This window comes from Mustela nivalis (assembly GCF_964662115.1).
Source record: "Mustela nivalis genome assembly, chromosome: 13".
NCBI lineage: Eukaryota > Metazoa > Chordata > Mammalia > Carnivora > Mustelidae > Mustela > Mustela nivalis.
The window spans coordinates 46,719,782-46,742,932 of record NC_139032.1 but is presented as its reverse complement, the minus strand read 5'-3'; the positions used below and the strand labels follow the sequence as shown (position 1 = coordinate 46,742,932).

The window sequence follows — 23,151 nt, the reverse complement described above, 5'->3', positions numbered from 1 at the left end:
AGATCAAAAGCTTCAGCACAGCAAAGGAAACAGCTAACAAATCCAAAAGACAACTGACAGGATAGGAAAAGATATTTGGAAACGACATATCAGACAAAGGGCTACTATCCAAAATCTATAAAGAGCTTAGCAAACCCAACACCCAAAGAACAGGTAATCGAATCAAGAAATGGGCAAAGGACATGAACAGGCATTTCCACAAAGACGACATGCAGATGGCCAACAGACACATGAAAAAGTGCTCCACATACTCGGCGTCAGGGAAATACAAATCAAAACCACAATGAGATACCAGCTCAAACCAGTCAGAATGGCTAAAACTAACAAGTCAGGAAATGACAGATGCGGGGTGGGATGGGGAGAAAGGGGAACCTGCCTACACTGTTGGTGGGAATGCAAGCTGGTGAAACCACGCTGGAAAACAGCATGGAGATTGCTCAAAAAGTTGAAAATAGAGCTGCCGAACACCCAAGCAATTGGACTCCTGGGTATTTACCCTAAAGATACAAAAGTAGTGATCCAAAGGGGCACGTGCACCCGAATGTTTACAGCAGCAGTGCCTACAAGAACCAAACTACGGAGAGAACCACCATGTCCATCAACAGATGAATGAATAAGATGTGGTATATATATATAAAATGGAATACTATGCAGTCATCAAAAGAAATGAAATCTTGCCATTTGCAACAATGGGATGGAATTAGAGAGGTTATGCCTATTGAATGAATTCAATGAGAGACAATTATCATATAATCTCCCTGATTTGAGGAAGTTGAGAAGCAACATGGGCGGTTTGGGAGTAGGAAAAAAATAAATGAAACAAGATGGGATAGGGAGGGAGACAAACCATTAAGAGACTCTTAATCTCACAAAACAAACTGAGGGTTCCTGGGGAAAGGGGTTTAGGGAGATGGAGGTGAGGTTATGAACGTTGGGGAGGGTCTGTGCAACAGTGAGTGCTGTGAAGTGTGTAAACCTAGGGATTCACAGAACTGTACCCCCGGGCTAGAATACATTATGTTAATAAAAAAGTAATAATTAAAAATTTAAATGAATACTCATGAGACATTAGATTTTTCTGCCAATGAGATAGATGTTTGCAGCTGGCACTAGACTGACCATTCTCCTTCCAACACGTTGCAGGCTGTTGTCCTGTCAGGGTCACCCACGATGGGGACACTACCATGGGCCACATCTGCCTAGAAGAATTCTGTGCTCCCAGTGTCCACTTGAACCTTCTCAGTCTCGGGAAGGACACAGAGATACATTTGACTCAATGCTGCCCTACTGTCCAACTGTTCCACCTCCTGAGGATAAGTCACTAATCCAGTGGACACTTTCCCATTTCTGTTCCCCTTCCAGGTTCCCACACTGCTGCTGACTTTCAACACTTTCAGGTTTCCAGACGTCAGTGTGGTTTTCTGAGCAAAGAAATGTCCTACATCTGGGTTAATGAGAACTTAGGGAGCGCTCCAACACAGGCACAGTTGAGCTCTAGGATTCTTCATGCAGGAGCCCTGGAATTAGTGTGTTTCTGTGTGGGACCAGATTTCTGGGGGCCTTGAGCTCCACAGCACAGCAATCAGCTGACAGGAGGGTGGAGGGAGGGCAAGTGCACACTCTGGCTTCTGTCGCTGCCAGACCTTGGCTGCTTGTGGCCAATAGTGCAGGGTTAGTCTCCCAGCTTGCTCCTGGACACCCAACCCTGAGCCCTCCTCCTCTACGTCCCCTGGCAGGCTGAATAGCAATGCCTGGGAATGGAAAGTTGGCAGGGGTCAGGGCGCCTGGCTGGCTCAGTCCTTCAAGCATCTGCCTTGAGCTCAGGTCATCATCTCATGGTCCTAGGATTGAGTCCTACATTAGGCTACCTGCTCAGTGGGGAGTGTGCTGCTCCATCTGACCTTCCCTGCTCGCATGCTCTGCCTATCTGTCTCTCTCAAATAAAAATTAAAATCTTTTTAAAAATGTTGGCAGGGGTACTCACTCCCCTGACCCTGCATTTGGCCTTTGCTGCTTGGTTCTCCAACACTTTCCAGTATTTAATAATCAAGAACATTGGGATTAAAACTGACTATGGCTATAGGGATGATCAGAACAAGACTTAAGCTTTGTTATAGACAGAGTAAGGAAACGGGTTTATGACAGCATTAGAATCTCTGGATATCCACAAGTAAGCTTTATGTAGCTGGAAGGGACATTCTCAGAAGAGGTCCCATTCGGTCACCACCCTTGTTGCATTTGGCAACCAGGAGGCGGTCTTCCCGGAGAGGAGCTTCACTAGGCCACCCTTCAACCTGATCCTGCTTTCTGTTTCCTTTCAGCCCCAGCTGCTGTTCCATCATATTGGATGGAAATCTGAGCAAAGCCTCTCTAGCAGGTGCTCCTGCAAAACCTAGAGATTTCAATGCATTTTTGTTGTCTATTTGCTCTCTTTTGAAAACCTTTAAGCTTAAATGACAGCAGAACAGAAAGCAGTTGTGTGAACAGGCTGAGAGGTCAAGAGAGTGAATGCCAAGGGAGCTGTGGGGACTACTGCCTTGGCAAGGAAGGTAACTGTTAGGACAGGGGAGTGTGTTCTGGAATGAGAATGGGGTGGTGGGTTGAGGGCAGGGTGGGTGCCAGAAGGTTTAGGAAATAGCATGTTCTTCTGCACTTCCAACTAGATATTTATTCTCAACTTTCAGATGTTTGTAGAAGCCACCGTCTCATCACTGGTTTTAAATAAAAATGTTTCTTGCCAATGGGGGATGAATGGATCAGCCTTTCCCAGAATTCACAACAGAATTCCAGTTTGGGAGGCGGCCTCCTTTGCAAGTCAGGTACTGAAGTGTAGGACTGCTGTTCCCACGAATTTTGGAGGAGGAGACAAACAATATTCCCATAAATAGCTGCCAGAATTAAGATAAGACGATTGCTACCATATTTATGCCATTCCCTACAGAAGATGCACTTCTAGGTTCCTTTCAGTGCATGAATTCAGTGAATATAAACGCTCTTCTGTCCTGACTGTTAAATCTGTTTGTACTCCTGAATTACACACAGCTCACTATTGCTCCATGGATTAACTTGATTCATGTATTTTCAGCTCATTCGACCAATGATTTCTCATTGCTGTAAATATGAGGAGAGAGAATACCTGACCCAGCTTCCCACCGTCATTTTTTTTTTAATTTTTTATTTTTTATAAACATATATTTTTATCCCCAGGGGTACAGGTCTGTGAATCACCAGGTTTACACACTTCACAGCACTCACCAAAGCACATACCCTCCGCAATGTCCATAATCCCACCCCCTTCTCCCAAACCCCTCCCCCCAGCAACCCTCAGTTTGTTTTGTGAGATTAAGAGTCACTTATGGTTTGTCTCCCTCCCAATCCCATCTTGTTTCATTTATTCTTCTCCTACCCACTTAAGCCTCCATGTTGCATCACCACTTCCTCATATCAGGGAGATCATATGATAGTTGTCTTTCTCTGCTTGACTTATTTCGCTAAGCATGATTCGCTCTAGTTCCATCCATGTTGTCGCAAATGGCAAGATTTCATTTCTTTTGATGGCTGCATAGTATTCCATTGTGTATATATACCACATCTTCTTGATCCATTCATCTGTTGATGGACATCTAGGTTCTTTCCATAGTTTGGCTATTGTGGACATTGGTGCTATAAACTTTCGGGTGCATGTGCCCCTTTGGATCACTACATTTGTATCTTTAGGGTAAATACCCAATAGTGCAATTGCTGGGTCATAGGGCAGTTCTATTTTCAACATTTTGAGGAACATCCATGCTGTTTTCCAGAGTGGCTGCACCAGCTTGCATTCCCACCAACAGTGTAGGAGGGTTCCCCTTTCTCCGCATCCTCGCCAGCATCTGTCATTTCCTGACTTGTTGATTTTAGCCATTCTGACTGGTGTGAGGTGATATCTCATTGTGGTTTTGATTTGTATTTCCCTGATGCCGAGTGATATGGAGCACTTTTTCATGTGTCTGTTGGCCATCTGGATGTCTTCTTTGCAGAAATGTCTGTTCATGTCCTCTGCCCATTTCTTGATTGGATTATTTGTTCTTTGGGTGTTGAGTTTGCTAAGTTCTTTATAGATTCTGGACACTAGTCCTTTATCTGATATGTCGTTTGCAAATATCTTCTCCCATTCTGTCAGTTGTCTTTTGATTTTGTTAACTGTTTCCTTTGCTGTGCAAAAGCTTTTGATTTTGATGAAATCCCAATAGTTCATTTTTTCCCTTGCTTCCCTTGCCTTTTGCGTTGTTCCTAGGAAGATGTTGCTGCGGCAGAGGTCGAAGAGGTTGCTGCCTGTGTTCTCCTCAAGGATTTTGATGGATTCCTTTCGCACATTGAGGTCCTTCATCCATTTTGAGTCTATTTTTGTGTGTGGTGTAAGGAAATGGTCCAATTTCATTTTTCTGCATGTGGCTGTCCAATTTTCCCAGCACCATTTATTGAAGAGGCTGTCTTTTTTCCATTGGACATTCTTTCCTGCTTTGTCGAAGATGAGTTGACCATAGATTTGAGGGTCTATTTCTGGGCTCTCTATTCTGTTCCATTGATCTATGTGTCTGTTTTTGTGCCAGTACCATGCTGTCTTGATGATGACAGCTTTGTAATAGAGCTTGAAGTCCGGAATTGTGATGCCACCAACGTTGGCTTTCTTTTTCAATATCCCTTTGGCTATTCGAGGTCTTTTCTGGTTCCATATAAATTTTAGCATTATTTGTTCCATTTCTTTGAAAAAGATGGATGGTACTTTGATAGGAATTGCATTAAATGTGTAGATTGCTTTAGGTAGCATAGACATTTTCACAATATTTATTCTTCCAATCCAGGAGCATGGAACATTTTTCCATTTCTTTGTGTCTTCCTCAATTTCTTTCATGAGTACTTTATAGTTTTCTGAGTATAGATTCTGTGTCTCTTTGGTTAGGTTTATTCCTAGGTATCTTATGGTTTTGGATGCAATTGTAAATGGGATTGACTCCTTAATTTCTCTTTCTTCCGTCTTGCTGTTGGTGTAGAGAAATGCAACTGATTTCTGTGCATTGATTTTATATCCTGACACTTTACTGAATTTCTGTATAAGTTCTAGCAGTTTTGGTGTGGAGTCTTTTGGGTTTTCCACATATAGTATCATATCATCTGCGAAGAGTGATAATTTGACTTCTTCTTTGCCGATTTGGATGCCTTTAATTTCCTTTTGTTGTCTGATTGCTGAGGCTAGGACCTCTAGTACTATGTTGAATAGCAGTGGTGATAATGGACATCCCTGACGTGTTCCTGACCTTAGCGGAAAAGCTTTCAGTTTTTCTCCATTGAGAATGATATTTGCGGTGGGTTTTTCATAGATGGCTTTGATGATATTGAGGTATGTGCCCTCTATCCCTACACTTTGAAGAGTTTTGATCAGGAAGGGATGCTGTACTTTGTCAAATGCTTTTTCAGCATCTATGGAGAGTATCATATGGTTCTTGTTCTTTCTTTTATTGATGTGTTGTATCACATTGACTGATTTACGGATGTTGAACCAACCTTGCAGCCCTGGAATAAATCCCACTTGGTCGTGGTGAATAATCTTTTTAATGTACTGTTGAATCCTATTGGCTAGTATTTTGTTGAGTATTTTCGCATTTGTGTTCATCAAGGATATCGGTCTATAGCTCTCTTTTTTGGTGGGATCCTTGTCTGGTTTGGGGATCAAGGTGATGCTGGCCTCATAAAATGAGTTTGGAAGTTTTCCTTCCATTTCTATTTTTTGGAACAGTTTCAGGAGAATAGGAATTAGTTCTTCTTTAAATGTTTGGTATAATTCCCCCGGGAAGCCGTCTGGCCCTGGGCTTTTGTTTGTTTGGAGATTTTTAATGACTGTTTCAATCTCCTTACTGGTTATGGGTCTGTTCAGGCTTTCTATTTCTTCCTGGTTCAGTTGTGGTAGTTTATATGTTTCTAGGAATGCATCCATTTCTTCCAGATTGTCCAATTTATTGGCGTAGAGTTGCTCATAGTATGTTCTTATAATAGTTTGTATTTCTTTGGTGTTAGTTGTGATCTCTCCTCTTTCATTCATGATTTTATTTATTTGGGTCCTTTCTCTTTTCTTTTTGATAAGTCGGGCCAGGGGGTTATCAATTTTATGAATTCTTTCAAAGAACCAGCTCCTAGTTTCGTTGATTTGTTCTATTGTTTTTTTGGTTTCTATTTCATTGATTTCTGCTCTGATCTTTATGATTTCTCTCCTCCTGCTGGGCTTAGGGTTTCTTTCTTGTTCTTTCTCCAGCTCCTTTAGGTGTAGGGTTAGATTGTGTACCTGAGACCTTTCTTGTTTCTTGAGAAAGGCTTGTACCGCTATATATTTTCCTCTCAGGACTGCCTTTGTTGTGTCCCACAGATTTTGAACCGTTGTATTTTCATTATCATTTGTTTCCATGATTTTTTTCAATTCTTCTTTAATTTCCCGGTTGACCCATTCATTCTTTAGAAGGATACTGTTTAGTCTCCATGTATTTGGGTTCTTTCCAAACTTCCTTTTGTGGTTGAGTTCTAGCTTTAGAGCATTGTGGTCTGAAAATATGCAGGGAATGATCCCAATCTTTTGATACCGGTTGAGTCCTGATTTAGGACCGAGGATGTGATCTATTCTGGAGAATGTTCCATGTGCACTAGAGAAGAATGTGTATTCTGTTGCTTTGGGATGAAATATTCTGAATATATCTGTGATGTCCATCTGGTCCAGTGTGTCGTTTAAGGCCTTTATTTCCTTGCTGATCTTTTGCTTGGATGACCTGTCCATTTCAGTGAGGGGATTGTTAAAGTCCCCTACTATTATTGTATTATTGTTGATGTGTTTCTTTGATTTTGTTATTAATTGGTTTATATAGTTGGCTGCTCCCACGTTGGGGGCATAGATATTTAAACTTGTTAAATCTTCTTGTTGGACAGACCCTTTGAGTATGATATAGTGTCCTTCCTCATCTCTTATTATAGTCTTTTGCTTAAAATCTAATTGATCTGATATAAGGATTGCCACTCCTGCTTTCTTCTGATGTCCATTAGCATGGTAAATTCTTTTCCACCCCCTCACTTTAAATCTGGAGGTGTCTTCGGGCTTAAAATGAGTTTCTTGGAGGCAACATATAGATGGGTTTTGTTTTTTTATCCATTCTGATACCCTGTGTCTTTTGACAGGGGCATTTAGCCCATTCACATTCAGGGTAACTATTGAGAGATATGAATTTAGTGCCATTGTATTGCCTGTAAGATGACTGTTACTGTACTTGGTCTGTTCCTTTCTGATCTACCACTTGTAGGCTCTCTCTTTGCTTAGAGGACCCCTTTTAATATTTCCTGTAGAGCTGGTTTGGTATTTGCAAATTCTTTCAGTTGTTGTTTGTCCTGGAAGCTTTTAATCACAACAGGCCTCAGATTTCAGCAATGGCCACAAGACACCACTGGCAGCTCACCAGTAAGAAAGATCACCTGACCAGGTAAGACTGAGACCCAGGAAACGCTGGAGAGAAATTCCTCCAATCCTGAAGGATTCCTGTTATTCCTAGATTTGTCACACTGACCTTACAGACAGTTTGTGTCCTCCACGAATTATATGCCATTGCTTCTTCAGTAATATATAAAAAAAAAAAAAAACCAATGAAAGACAATAAATACCAAGGTTTTGTTAGAACCCTCTAAGGCATTGCAAGTGCCCCCAGCAGGAAGCCTGGTTCTTGTCTGGGAAGAGGAGGTGTCAAGGTTCTAATTCCAGATGACTGGATTTTCCCAGCAGTACCTCACTGACAAGGTAGTTATCACCTCTACTAACCTCATTCCTCTGCAGTGACTGAGTGTCCTCCATCCAGGCTCTTGTGGACCTACTCCTGAGAACAGGCTCACCATGTCTGGAGGATTCTAGATTCCGCTACTGTGCAGGGGCTGGTTTCCTTGTTAGCAAAGCACTTACTGCCCCTAGATCTTTGCCCTTGTTCCTGGAGTCTTTGTATTGGGGACCCTCTCAGTGCTTCTCTCCTGACCTTCTCTCAGGTCAGAGGACCTTCTCTCAGAGGACCTTTTCTCCTGACCAGAAGAAGGTGTCAACTTCTCAGATGCTGAGGGCAAATGTTTGTTTTCTCTAAGTAGAGGAAAGAATGATTATCATCTTTTCACCTTGAATAACGGAATACATTTATTGTGCCATCCCAGCTCTGAATTTTCCCATTTTTCATTTTTTAAAGTAAGCTCCACACACAGGGTGGACCCGGACATGGGGCTTGAAGTCACAGTCTGACATCAAGACCTGAAGTTAGAGTAAGCATCATATCCTCAACCAATTGAGCCACCCAGGATCCCCCATGGTTCAAATTTTCCTGAAACTAGAGAACACTTGTTAGGTTCAAATTTCTCAGCAGAGCACAGGGGGAATTCACTGGGTGTCTCACCAGAAACTTCCATCAAAGAAAGTAATGACTTTCACTAGCTCATTCAGACTCTGTGTTTCTAGTAGGCAGCTTCGTCTGGCCATCTGTCTGGTGCTCAGAATGCAGGGGGTGAGGCCCAGGCTATGGTGTCAGGGACACGCTTCCTTGTTGCCTTTCCTTATTCATAGTGTTGCATCTTCAACTTAAGTAACAGAAAGAGAATGTAATGACTTAATATTTCCACATGCTTTACTGGACATACTCTGAGTTGCTTGTCCTGATCATGTTCTACGTCATCGTGAGGATCATATAGAGGGAAGGAAGGAGAGGGCCAAGGGGCTGCCCTTTTCTTTCATTTTTAAGACATCAATTTTTCTGTTTCTCATGTCACCTTTCCTCAAAAGCAAAGATGACAGCTGTGTGGGAGGGGGGAGGGAGAAGACAACTGTTCTGTCTGAATGTGACAAAAGTGAAAGAGTGGCCTGTCCGCTGAGAAAATGGCAGAGTGTGCGTCAGCCAAATTTGATGTAGCAATACTGGGGACGAGCAGCTCGGCAGATGGGGGAAATGAAGGCTGTACGGAGTAATTGCAAGTCAGGAAAGTGTCTGCCTTGGCCAGAGTATCCCACAAGACCAACTCTTGGGTCCACATGAGGCCCTCAACTCTACAAGAGGAGCCACCTCATTTTCCTTTCATTCAATCCACATGTACTCAGCTCTGAGGAGAGATGAGAGGTGTCAAACCAACCAGCTCACAAGAGACTGGCACCCAGGACTCATCTCTTTACCTCCTCTGGAAGGAGACAGGATCCTCGCCCTGCCTGAGAGCTCTACCTACCTGATAAGTCCCCTCAGGCTGGAAAAGTTTGCCTGAGAAATCCAACAGGAAGACGAGGGGAACTGAAGGATCCAAATGATTCTGCTCTGGACCTGGATTAGAATAATGATGAGGATCTTTTAAGATGATAACATTAAAGGTGAAAGCAGTCTAACCATTCTCAGATCCTTGAAACCATTACGTCTGTTTTCTCAGTAACCCCATTTGGATTCTGCTTATTTATCCAGCTGTTTGGAGAGAAATAGAAACCCAGAGGGAAAGTATTCAGATCAAACCAATATCCAAGGTGGAACACAAAGGAGTTGTGAGAGAACTGCTTGTCTGGAAGCAGCTGTTAAACGATGTGAAGAATAGAGATGGACAGAGGTTTTGAGACCCAGGAGAGGCCATGGCATGAATTAAGTCAGGTGGAGTTGGTGAGGGATCAAGGATTCTAGATCTCACTGTAGATGCCAAAGGCTTGTTGACTGTGGTTGTGTTTGGCAACAGGAGGTGTGGGAGGAGTCACCTACATGACTTTGGAACTTTGAAGTTCCAAAGACATGTTGTCTGGATCCCTTTTAAACACTCATGAGAGTGGGGAGGAGTCAAGATGGTGGAGATGTAGTGGGCTGACTTTACATCAGGTAGCAGGAGATCAGCTAGGTAGTTTATCAAACCAATCCAAACACCTACCAACCCAACAGGAGATTGAAGAGAAGAAGAACAGCAATTCTAGAAAGAGAAAATTGACCACTTTCTGAAAGGTGGGACCTGCGGAGAAGTGAATCCAAAGCAATGGGAAGATAGACCTCATGGGGAGGGTCCAGCTCCCGGCAAGCGGTGAAGCAATAGAGCACAACATCAGAACTTTTAAAAGTCTGTTCCACTGAGGGACATCGCTCCAGAGGCTAAGCCGGGGTGAAGTCCACGCACGGATAGTGTGGTCTTATGTCCTGTTGGGACACAGAAGGGTCGGGGGTGTTTGAGCGTTGCAGAGCTCCCAGGTATTAGAGCGGGGAAGCTAGCTACAGAGACAGAGCCCAGAAGTGAGCTCTCAACTCGGGCCTACCTTAAACTGTGATCCATGGCTTAGGCTGACAACTGCTCTGTGAGCAGGGACCCCACAAGAACCTAAAAGACCCCCTCAGAAAAGAGCAGGGATCTTCTGGGTTTGGAGACTCCAGGTGGTACTGTGTGCCAGCAACGCTTGGTTACAGGCTGGGGGAGCTTGGAGTGCGGCCAGAGGCCAGGGAGATTGGAGTGATTGAGCGCTTTTCTCCAAAGGCACACTCTGGAGTGGGCCCCTGAGCTCTCGGCTCCTTTGGGCCAGAGATTGGGAGGCCACCATTTTCATTCCATCCTACATAACTCTATGGAAACCCTTCAGGGAACAAAAGCTCCTGACAGTGAACCTGAGCGAATTCCTTAGCCCGGCCTCTGGTGAGGGAGGTGCAATTCCGCCTCAGGCAAGGACACTTAAGAATCACTACAACAGACCCCTCCCCCAGAAGATCAGCAAGAAATTCAGCCAAGACCAAGTTCTCTTCCAAGGAGAACAGTGGAATTCCAGAGGAGGAGCAAGCAAAGCATGAATTTCATGACTTTCTCCCCATGTTCTTTAGTCTGGCAAAATTAATTAATTTTTTTAATTTTATTTTTTTCTTAAGCTAAAATGTTTTTGACTTTACTCTTTCCTCCTTTAACATTTTTAAAAAATGTTAACATCTTATCTTAACAATACCTTTTATTAAAAAAAATCTTTTTTGAACCTTCATTATTAAACTCATATATTATCCTTCGGTGTATCTAACTTTACTTTTGTATACACATAGGGTTTTTTCTTCCAAACAATTTGGGATACAACTTCTTCTAATAGGTCAAAATATACCCTAAATCTACACAGGTCTTTATTCTAGTCTCCAGCCTGAACAAATTCTCTCCACTTATCTTATCAACTCCTTTTTTAGAAATTGTTTTTTAAAACGTCCAACTTTATAGTGATATTCCATCCCTTCATGATGTTTACCCTTAGTAAACATACCCTTAGTATGTATGTGTGTGTGTGTGTGTGTGTGTGTGTGTGTGTGTGTATTTTTCATTCTTTTAAATTTTGGGAGAGAGTTTATTTTAAGAGACCAAAATATACCCAAAATTATGTGTGTGACTCTGTTCTAGTCACCAATCCAATATACATATTTTCTTTTTTATATTTTTATCTTTTTTTAATTTTTTATTTGCTGAACTCCTATTTTCCCCATATCTCCCCCCCCCCCATGATTTGGGGTCTCTTCTGACTTGGTTAGAGCACATTTTCCTGGCATCCTACCCACACTTTTAGTATTTTATTCACTCCTTCATATATTCTTATCTGGATAAAATGACGAGGTGGAAAAATGCACTGGAAACAACCACAGCAACAAAAAGACAAGAGGCAGTACCAAAGGCTAGGGACCTAATCAATATGGACTTTCATAATATCTCAGTCTAGAGTTCAGAATGATGTTCCTCAAGGTGCTAACTGGGCTCAAAAAAAGGCATGAAAGATATTAGAGAAATCCTGTGTGGAGAAATAAAAGCCATTTCTGGAGAAATAAGAGAACTAAAATCTAACCAAGTTGAAATCAAAAAAGCTATTAATGAGGTACAATCAAAACTAGAGGCTCTTACTGCTAGGATAAATGAGGCAGAAGAGAGAATTAGTGATCTAGAAGACCAGATGACACAGAATAAAGAAGCTGAGCAAAAGAGAGGCAAACAACTACTGGACCTTGAGGGGAGAATTCAAGAGATAAGTGATACCATAAGACAAAACAACATTAGAGTAATTGGGATTCCAGAAGAAGAAGAGAGAGATTGGGGATCAGCAGGTATATTGGAGAGAATTATTATAGAGAATTTCCCTAATATGGCAAAGGGAACAAGCATCAAAATCCAGGAGGCACAGAGAAACCCCCTCAAAATCAGTAAGAATAGGTCCACACCCCATCAGTTAATAGTAAAATTTACAAGTCTTAGTGACAAAGAGAAAATCCTGAAAGCAGCAAGGGACAGGAAGTCTGTAACATACAATGGTAAAAATATTAGATTGGCAACAGACTTATCCACAGAGACCTGGCAGGCCAGAAAGAACTGGTGTGATATATTCAGAGCACTAAGAGAGAGAAATATGTAGCCAAGAATACTATATCCAGCTAGGCTATCATTGAAAATAGAAGGAGAGATAAAATCTATCAGGACAAACAAAAACAAAAACAATTTGTAAACACTAAAGCAGCTCTACAGGAAATATTGAAAGGGGTCCTCTAAGCAAAGAGAGAGCCCAAAAGTAGTAGACCAGAAAGGAACAGAGACAATATAAAGTAAGAGTCCCCTTACAGGCAATACAATGGCACTAAATTCATATTTATCAATAGTTACCCTGAATGCACATGGGGTGAAAGCCCCAAGCAAAAGACACAGGGTATCAGAATGGATAAAAAAAAACCAAAACCCATCAATATTTCTGCCTGCAAGAAACTAATTATAGACCTGAAGACACCTCCAGATATAAAGGGGGTGGAAAAAATTTACCATGCTAATGGACATCAAAAGAAAGCTGGGGTGGCAATCCTTATATCCGATCAATTAGATTTCAAGACAAAGACTCTAATAAGAGATGAGGAAGGATACTATATTATACTCAAAGGGTTTGTCCAACAAGAAGATCTAACAATTTTAAGTATCTATGCCCCTAACATGGGAGCAGCCAATTATATAAATCAATTAATAACAAAATCAAAGAAACACAGTGACAAGAATACATATAGTAAGGTACTTAACACTCCTTTTACTGAAATGGACAGATCATCCAAGCAAAAGATCAACAAGGAAATAAAGGCCTTGAGTGACACACTGGACCAGAGGGACATAAAAGATTCAGAACACTCCATCCCAATGCAACAGAAAACACGTTCTTCTCCAGTGCAATTGGAACATTCTCCAGAATACATCACATCCTGGGTCCTAAATCAGGTCTCACCTGGTATCAAAAGATTGGGATCATTCCCTGCACACTTTTAAACCACAATGCTCTGAAGCTAGAACTCCATCACAAGATGAAATTTGGAAAGAACCCAAATACATGGAGACTAAACTGCATCCTTCTAAAGAATGAATGGAACCAGGAAATTAAAGAAGAATTGAAAAAATTAATGGAAACAAATGATGATGAAAACACAATGGTTCAAAATCTGTGGGACACAGCAAAAGCAGTCCTGAGAGGAAAATATATAGCGATACAAGCCTTTCTCAAGAAACAAGAAAGGTCTCACATACACGACCTAACCCTACACATAAAGGACCTGGAGAAAGAACAACAAGGAAAGCCTAAACCCAGCAGGAGAAGAGAAATAATAAAGATCAGAGCAGAAATCAAAGAAATAGAAACCAAAAAAATCAATAGAACAAATCAATGTAACTAGGAGCGGGTTCTCTGAAAGAATGAATAAGATTGATAACCCCCTGGCCAGCCTTAAAAAAAGAAAACAAAAAGGACCCAAATAAATAAAATCATGAATTAAAGAGGATAGATCACAACCAACACGAAACAAATACAAACAATTATAAGAAAATATTTTGAGCAAATATATGCCAGTAAATTTGACAATCTGGAAGAAATGGATGCATTTCTAGAGGCATATAAACTACAACAACTGACCCAAGAAGAAAGAGAAAACCTAAACAGACCCATAACCAGTAAGGACATTGAAACAGTCATCAAAAAACCTCCAAACAAACAAGAGCCCAGGGCCAGGTGGTTTCCCGGGGGAATTCTACTTAATATATAAAGAAGAATTAATTCCTATTCTCTTGAAATTGTTCCAAAACATAGAAATGGAAGGCAACCTTCCAAACTCATTTTATGAGGCCAGCATTAGCTTGATCCCCAATCCAGACATGGTTCCTATCAGAAAAGAGAATTACAGACCAATATCCTTGATGAACACAGATGCAAAATTTCTCACCAAAATACTATCCAAAAGGAACCAACAGTACATTAAAAGAAGGATTCACCACGACCAAGTAGGATTTATTCCAGGGCTGCAAGGTTGGCTCAATATCTGAAAATCAATCAATGTGATACAATATATTACTCAATGAAAGAACAAGAACTATATGAGACTCTCAATAGATGCTGAAAAAGCATTGGACAAAGTACAGCACCCTTTCCTGTTCAAAACTCTTCAAAATGTAGGGATAGAGGGTACATACTTAAATATCATCAAAGCCCACCATGAAAAATCAACTGCAAACATCATTCTAAGTGGAGAAAAACTGAGAGTTTTTCCAATAAGGTCAGGGAACTTGGCAGGGATGTCTATTACCACCACTGCCATTGAACATAGTAGTAGAAGTCCTAGCCTCAGCAATAAGGCAACAAAAAAAAATTAAAGGCATCCAAATCAGCAAAAAAGAAGCCAAACTATCACGCTTTGCAGATGATATGATACTATATGTGGAAAACCCAACAGACACCCGTCCAAATCTGCTAGAATTTGTATAGGAATGCAGTAAAGCATGAGGATATAAATTCGATGCACAGAATACAGTTGCATTTCTTTACACCAAAACAAGACAGAAGAAAGAGAAATTAAGGAATCAATTCCATTTGCAACTGCACCCAAATACATAAGATACATAGGAAGAAACCTAACCAAAGCAGCAAAGAATTCTTACTCAGAAAAATATAAAGTACTCATGAAAGAAATTGAGGAAGACACAAAGGAATGGAAAAATGGTCCATGCTCATGGATTGGACGAACAAATATTGTGAAAATGTCTATGCTACCTAAAGCAATCTACACATTTGATGCAATCCCTATCAAAAGCCCATCCATTTTTTCAAAGAATGAAACAAAAAATCCTACAATTTATATGGAACCAGAAGAGACCTTGCATAGCTGGAGGAATACTGAACAAGAAAGCCAAAATCGGTGGCATCACAATTCCAGACCTCAAACTCTATTGCAAAGCTGTCATCATCAAGACAGTATGGTACTGGCCCCAAAACAGATACACAGATCAGTGGAACAGAATAGAGAGCCCAGAAACAGACCCTAGACTTTATGGTCAACTAATCTTTGACAAAGCAGGAGAGAATGCCCAATGGAAAAAGACAGCCTCTTCCACAAATGGTGTTGGGAAAATTGGACAGCCACATGCAGAGAAATGAAGCTGGATCATTTCCTTACACCATTTCCTTACTGGATGAAGGAACTCAATGTGAGAAAGGAATCCATCAAAATCCTTGAGGAGAACACAGGCAGCAACTTCTTTGACCTTAGCCACAGCAACTACTTCCTAGGAACATCACCAAAGGAAAGGGAAGCAAGGGCAAAAAAATAAACTGTTGGGACTTCATCAAGATCAAAAGCTTCAGCACAGCAAAAGAAACAGCCAACAAATTCAAAAGACAACTGGCAGGATGGGAAAAAATATTTGCAACGACATATCAGATAAAGGGCTAATATCCAAAATCTATAAAGGGCTTAGCAAACCCAACACCCAAAGAACAGGTAATCGAATCAAGAAATGGGCAAAGGACATGAACAGGCATTTCTACAAAGAAGACATCTGATGGCCAACAGACACATGAAAAAGTGCTCCACTTCACTCAGCATCAGGGAAATACAAATCAAAACCACAATGAGATACCAGCTCACACCAATCAGAATGGCTAAAATTAACAAGTCAGGAAATGACAGATGTGGGGTAGGCCTACACTGTTGGTGGGAATGCAAGCTGGTGTAACCACGCTGGAAAACAGCATGGAGGTTGCTTAAATAGTTGAAAATAGAGCTGCCATACACCCCAGCTATTGGCCTCGTGGGTATTTACCCTAAAGATACAAATACAGTGATCCGAAGGGGCACGTGCACCCAAATGTTTAAAGCAGCAGTGTCCACAAGAGCCAAAGTACGGAAAGAACCTAGGTGTCATCAAAAGATGAATGAATAAAGCAGATGTAGTGTATATATATAAAATAGAATACTATGCAGTCATCAAAAGAAATGAAATCTTGCCATTTGCAACGATGGGATGGAATTAGAGAGGTTAAGCCCATTGAATGAATTCAATGAGAGAAAGACAATTATCATATAATCTCCCTGATTTGAGGAAGTTTAGAAGCAACATGGGCAGTTTGGGAGTAGGAAAAGAATAATTGAAAAAAGATGGGATAGGGAGGGAGACAAACCATTAAGAGACTCTTAATCTCACAAAAGAAACTGAGGGTAGCCGGGGGAAAGGAGGTTAGGGAGACGGAGGTGAGGTTATGGACATTGGGGAGGGTATGTGCTACAGTGAGAGCTGTGAAGCGTGTAAATACAGACCTGTACCCCTGGGGCTAGAACACATTATGTTAATTAAAAAAATAAAAATTAAAAAATTAAATGAGTACTCATGAGACATTAGATTTTTCTGCTAATGAGATAGATGTTTGCAGCTGGCACTAGACTGACCCTTCCCCTTCCAAATGTTGCAGGCTGTTGTCCTGTCAGGGTCACCCATGGTGGGGACCCTAGCGTGGGCCACATCTGCCTAGAAGAATTCTGTGCTCCCAGTGTCCACTTGAACCTTCTCTGTCTCAGGAAGGACACAGAGATACAGTTGACTCAATGCTGCCCTACGGTCCTACTATTCCACCTCCTGAGGATAAGTGATTAATCCAGTGGACACTTTCCCATTTCTGTTCTTCTTCCAGGTTCCCACACTGCTGCTGACTTTCAACACTTTCAGGTTTCCAGACGTCAGTGTGGTTTTCTCAGCAAAGGAATGTCCTACTCCTGGTGTAACAAGAACTTGGGGAGTGCTACAACACAGGCACAGTTGAGCTCCGGGATTCTTTGCGCAGGAGCCCTGGAATTAGCATGTTTCTGTGTGGGACCGGATTTCTGGGGGCCTTGAGCTCCACAGCACAGGAATCAGCTGACAGGAGGTTGGAGGGAGGGCAAGTGCACACTCTGGCTTCTGTCACTGCCAGACCTTGGTTGCTTGTGGCCAATAGTGCAGGGTGAGTCTCCCAGCCTGTCCCTGGGCACCCAACCCTGAGCCCTGCCTCCTCTTCGTCCCCTGGCAGGCTGAATAGCAATGCCTGGGAATGGAAAGTTGGCGGGGGTCGGGGCGCCTGGCTGACTCAGTCCTTCAGGCATCTGCCTTGAGCTCACGTCATCATCTCATGGTCCTAGGATAGAGTCCTACATTAGGCTACCTGCTCAGTGGGGAGTGTGCTGCTCCATCTGACCTTCCCTGCTCTCATGCTCTGCCTCTCTGTCTCTCTCAAATAAAGAAATTAAATCTTTTTTAAAATGTTGGCAGGGGTACTCACTCCCTTTGCCCCTGCATTTGGCCTTAGCTGCTTAGTTCTCCAACACTTTCCAGTATTTAATAATCAAGAACATTGGGATTAAAACTGACTATGGCTATAGGGTTTATCAGGACAAGACTTAAGCTTTGTTATAGACAGAGTAAGGAAACGGGTTTATGACAGCATTAGAATCTCTGGATATTCACAAGTAGGCTTTATGTAGCTGGAAGGGACATTCTCAGAAGAGGTCCCCTTTTGGTCACCACCCTTGTCACATTTGGCCACCAAGAAGCAGTCTTCCAGGAGACAAGCTTCACTAGGCCACCCTTCAACCTGATCCTGCTTTCTGTTTCCTTTCAGCCCCAGCTGCTGTTCCATCATATTGGATGGAAATCCGAGCAAAGCCTCTCTAGCAGTTGCTTCTGCAAAACCTAAAGATTTCAATGCATTTTTGTTGTCTACCTGCTTTCTTCTGCTGCTCCTTTGGAAAACCTTTAAGCTTAGATGACAGCAGAACAGAAAGCTGTTGTGTGAACAGGCTGAGAGGTCAAGAGAGTGAATGCCAAGGGGCTGGGAAACTTCTGCCTTGTTGAGGAAGGAAACTGTTAGGACAGGGGAGTGTGTTCTGGAATGAGGGTTGGGGGAGGGTAGAGGGCAGCGTGGGTGCAGGTTAAGGAAATAGCATGTTCTTCTGCACTTCCAACTAGATATTTATTCTCAACTTTCAGATGTTCGTAGAAGCCACCGTCTCATCACTGATGATAAATAAAAAAGTTTCTTGCCAATGGGGGATGAATGGATCAGCCTTTCCTAGAAGTCACAACAGAATTATAGTTTGGGAGGCAGCCTCCTTTGCAAGTCAGGTACTGAAGTGTAGGACCACTGTTCCCATGAATTTTGGAGGAGGAGACAAACAATATTCCCATATATAGTTGTCAGAATTAATAAGATGATCGCTACCATATTTATGCCGTTCGCTACAGAAGATGCAGTGCTAGGTTCGTTTCAATGCATGAGTTCAGTGAAAATTCATGCTCTTCTGTCCTAATTGTTAAATCTGTTTGTACTCCTGAATTACACACAGCTCACTATTGCTCCATGGATCTCTATGATTCATGTATTTTCAGATCATTCAACCAATGATTTCTCATTGATGTAAATATAAGAGAGAATACCTGACCCAGCTTCCCACCGTCATTTTTGAAGAAAGTCTGTCAGTCTTTATGTGTAGGAGAATCTCGTGATGTGGCTATCCACCAAACATTGTGGTATTCCGAACATGAGGAAATACTAGCAGTGAGCAACAGAGAAGAATTCTTACCACATCAAATTCTCTAGAAAAAGCAATGTGATATTATGCCACTTTAGTAAACAGGGTCACAAGGAGGGGTTAAGGAACCTAATTAATGATGCCAAATAATTCCAGGAAACATGATCTTATCCATGGTAATAGATAATTTGATGTAGGATTGAATGAGTTATCCATTCCTGCCAAGTGAATTCTTAAAGCCGAGCAGCTCGCTGATGTGCAAGGAAGTAAGAACCAAGACACGATAAATCACGGTCAGAAATTCAGTCGTGATGAAGGAGAAATACAACATTAAACATATTAACATGATTTGCAGAACATCTAATCCATGAAACCACTCAGGGAAAAAGAAATGACATAAAAGTGCAAATGATGCACAGAATAACAAACCCCATTATTCCCAGATCCCATGCAATATTCTTCTCCAAGACAGATGCACTGACTTCTCTTATTCATGCTCCCACTTGCTCCAGGGTGGTCTCTGCTTATGCATTCCACCAAACTGACTCTCAGGAAGGTCAGCAAAGGCTTCTGTGTTTCTGACATCACAGGCAGTTTCAATCCACATCTTCCAGGAACCTGCTGATGGTCTTTGAAACACATTTACTTCTGCAAAAACCCTCACCAGCATCCTCCCTTAACATGTGCTATGGCCAAGAGTCCACCGTCTCCTTTGTGGCTCTTCTCTCCCGTCCCTTCAATGGTTGAAGAGCCTCAGAATCAAGTTTATGTCTGTTTCTCACATGACACGGTCTCCCTGCGTGACCACCTCTGTTTCTTTCTTTGCCTGCTAGATGTGGACCTCAGCCATGGCGTTTCTTGTCAACTGCCAGCTCACGTGCCCCCGACACCGAACATATGTGTCTCCATGTCTGCCAGTGACCTGTTGAGGGGCCCGCAGATTTTCTGTGTGCACTTCCTGTGTGCTTCTACCTCTCTGCTCAGGCAGCAGGTGAGAGAAGTCACTTCCTTTCCTTCATCATCAAAACATTAAATTGGAGGTTTTTAGATCCCATCCCTATAGCAACCATATTTATATGTCCCTACAACCAAAGATGTAGACATCAGGATCTGTATTTTTTATGTCCTATAGCCTAAAGTCAACGTGCAAGTTGTCTTAAAGAAAGTGAGTTGTTATTTCCAGTGTTAATGCAGTGTGACAGTAAATGCATTCTGCTGTCCAGTTTCCAATGGAGTTACACAATCATACCTGGTGTGCCTCCTTGAAAACGCTTTTGTCCTTAAAGTTCCATAAAGAAAGAAAATAATAAACTGATTACATATTATAAATATATTTTATTATATTCTACTATGTAAAGGTGTACATCATATTATATGAAAAAACTGAATCTTATGGATATTTATGTAAATAAATATTTAAATAGATAAATAAGCATAGGCAAGGTCATCTGTAAGCAACTATTTCTTGTAGAGTTGACATGTCCTAAAAACACTTGGCAAATTCACTGTGTTCTTCTCTTTGCAACCACAGAAATGAGAGTCTCTGAGATGGCAGAACTCCGGAATGTGTGATGTTACAGTCAGAGGGAATCATTTCCATGTTGAAACGGGTCTCACTTGCCACTCCTTAGTCTCTTATGCAAGGCTATTGATACGTACAAGGGTTTCATGATCTCTGCTCGGACCATCTCCCAGGCACAAGGGCTGTATTGCTTCTCTTGCAGATAGAGGGAGATTCTCTGGAAGTAGTTCCTCAGGATGGTGTCCCTGTTCACCAGGGGCAGCTCTCCCACCCCTGCCTCCTGCAGGGGACAGGCTGCCAGGTGGCCCAGCTGCTCAGAAAGTCCCGAGCACAATTCCTCCAGGAGGGTCGTGTTCCAGGGAGCAGGTGAGGCCTCTGTGCAGAAGAGGTGGAAGGTCTTCTGGTTCGTCACATGGAGGACAGAGAGGGCGTGAGCCTTGTGCAGCGCCTTGCCGTCAAACACCTCCTGGGGGAAGCCAAAGTCGTTTGTATAGTTGTCACAGGAGCTAGCAGACAGTCTCTTCATTTGTCGCAGGAGCATCAAGGCCCTCCAGTGCAGCAGGCCGTGGTCCTGAGGCAGGTCACATCCCAAAGAGCCAAGGGACTGGCAGCTGAGTACCACCAGGGCCACCAAGAAGGAGCAGGGCAGGGCCATCGGGGATCCTGTAGGTGCTGTTGGCCTGGCTGGGGTGGGCACGTCTGGGACCTGTGGCTCTAGCTTCTCTGAACTTCTTGTCTTGTGCATGTGGCTTAAGTAGGGGACATAGGCGTTTTCGATTTCTGAATGTTTCCCTTCCTTTCTACTTCTCTTTTTGCTTTCCTTTCTACACTTTCTTTTGGGGTTTAGAGCATGGGTTTCTCAACTGTTTCTTTTTCCTATTGCTGCCTCCTGTCACAGTCTTTTGAATATTTATGTAATTGAACCTTCCAAAAAAACATGGTAACAGAGATCTATATTCTATATTGTTATGTATTGATAGCTCTGCTTTATAGATTAAAAAAGACAGTTCATTTTAGTCTGTTTAATAAAGAATTAAGATGGATGAAAAATTTCAACTGAAAGCTATATTTTAAAGCTAATTACTCTTTCCTGGATATCTGAATATGATGAGTGACTTCTACATTTTTCTAACTTAAATGGAAATATGAAAGTACAATGCAAATTAAGTATTTCTAGAAAGACAATACTATCAGTGTCCCTAGATTCTGAGAATCATTCCAAATTGCTAACAGCCAATGAATTTTTCAAACATTTATTGGATGTTTGTTTTTACTGTACTGTATTTTAGTATGGCCTCAATGAGGAAATGATTTTTAACTTCACCTGATGCTAGATACTCAACAATTATAAATATTTTCTCTATTTAGTACCAGATAGAATTCCTGATTCCATGAATACATTTTGAAGAATTAAATGATTATGTAGAATCTATTTATATTTGATTTCCAAAGCTTGCATCAAAACAAGGCTCAAACACCAGCAACTTCGACAAGACAGCCCATGGCATGTTGAAGCCTTGTTCCCAGCCCTAGAACTACTTGTTACATTGTTGGAAGCAACTGGACAAGTGTTCCCTCTGGTGGGGGGATGCTGAAATGTGGGAGAGACCTTGAAGCTCCAGAGTAGGAAGGATGTGGAAAATTTCTGGACCTTCTGCTCACTTTTACTAGGAATCTATCTGCTGTTTTTGTTTAAAAAAAGAAGAAGAAGAAGAAGAAGAAGAAGGAACGAAAGAAAAAAGAAAAAGAAAATAAAAAGGTATTTTTATTGAAGGTCATGGCTTTAACACTAGCAGAGTCTGTTCATTCCAGGAAACATTTTAGTTGTTTGTGTTTCTTTGCTTGCTCTGGAGGAGAATCTCCCACCGGGGGACAGACTTCTACATACAACACGAGCCTGTGTGCACACCTGGTCACTGTCTAGCCCACCGTGCCCCCTCGCTGGCAGCCTCCCCTGTAAAGACTGTGACGGGCCACAGAACAGCAGCCTCCTGCTCCTATCTTCTCTCTGCTCCTGCCACTGTGACATCACTGCAGTGGGGACATTCCCTCAGGTAAGCAATAGTCACCAGGAGAAAAGAAAACAACAAGGCTTCTGCTAGGAGAGTTTCGAAAAAACCTGGGAGTTTCAAACAACTTGTGTTCTTCTTTGTGGCTTTGTAATTGGAAGTAAAAGGGCCAGACAGAAACCACAAAGGAAAAGGAAGCAGCTGTGTGAATGGGCAGGAGAGGCTCCTGAGGAGGGAGTGGGGAGGGGAGCTCACAGGAGGTTTCTCCACTGGGGAGAGGGAAACTCTGTGATTGGAGAGTGAAAGGATGGGATCTGGGGAAGCCGGGTGGAAGGGGACATGTGCTGTACCAGAACATATGGAGTATGCGGACATAGGTACAGTGTATATGTATACGTATTACATTATTGTGTTTCTAATTACATTCAGTTGATAACGGATGATTTTCAGGCGAGATACACATGACACCAGGGGAGGTAGACACAAGGCAAGATTTATTTAAGGCACTCTCTGGTGAAGTTTCAGGGCTCAGGAGAAGGGGAGCCAGGAAACCACGCCAGGAGGAGGTGTGCACCCTTGTGCGAGGTTCCGTGACTCCGGAAAGAGGAGTCAGGGAAGTCGCCATGGGAGGGGGTCGAGTGGGTCTTTTATCTGGGTTAAGAGAGGGAATAGGTTCACAGCCATATAAGGTTTGGTATTCAGGGATTGGAGGGTTGGGGGAGTCCTGATGTTCCGGTTTCTTGCATAGGTATCGGGTTACTTGTAG

The 23,151-nt window shown here is 42.2% G+C and overlaps 1 long non-coding RNA gene and 1 pseudogene across 2 annotated transcripts in view; one reads left to right on the top strand and one right to left on the bottom strand.

The window, feature by feature from the left end:
• Positions 1-7,445: 7,445 nt before the first annotated feature.
• The window catches only part of LOC309846494, a 69,263-nt gene continuing 53,557 nt past the window's right edge, over positions 7,446-23,151 (top strand). The window contains exon 1 of the long non-coding RNA XR_014301958.1: positions 7,446-7,496. This is a non-coding gene — a long non-coding RNA (uncharacterized lncRNA). The remainder of the gene's footprint in view (positions 7,497-23,151) is intronic.
• On the bottom strand, positions 20,170-21,130 carry LOC309846470 (interferon alpha-1/2 pseudogene; annotated as a pseudogene). The gene has a single exon. The product of its transcript is annotated as an interferon alpha-1/2 pseudogene (transcript).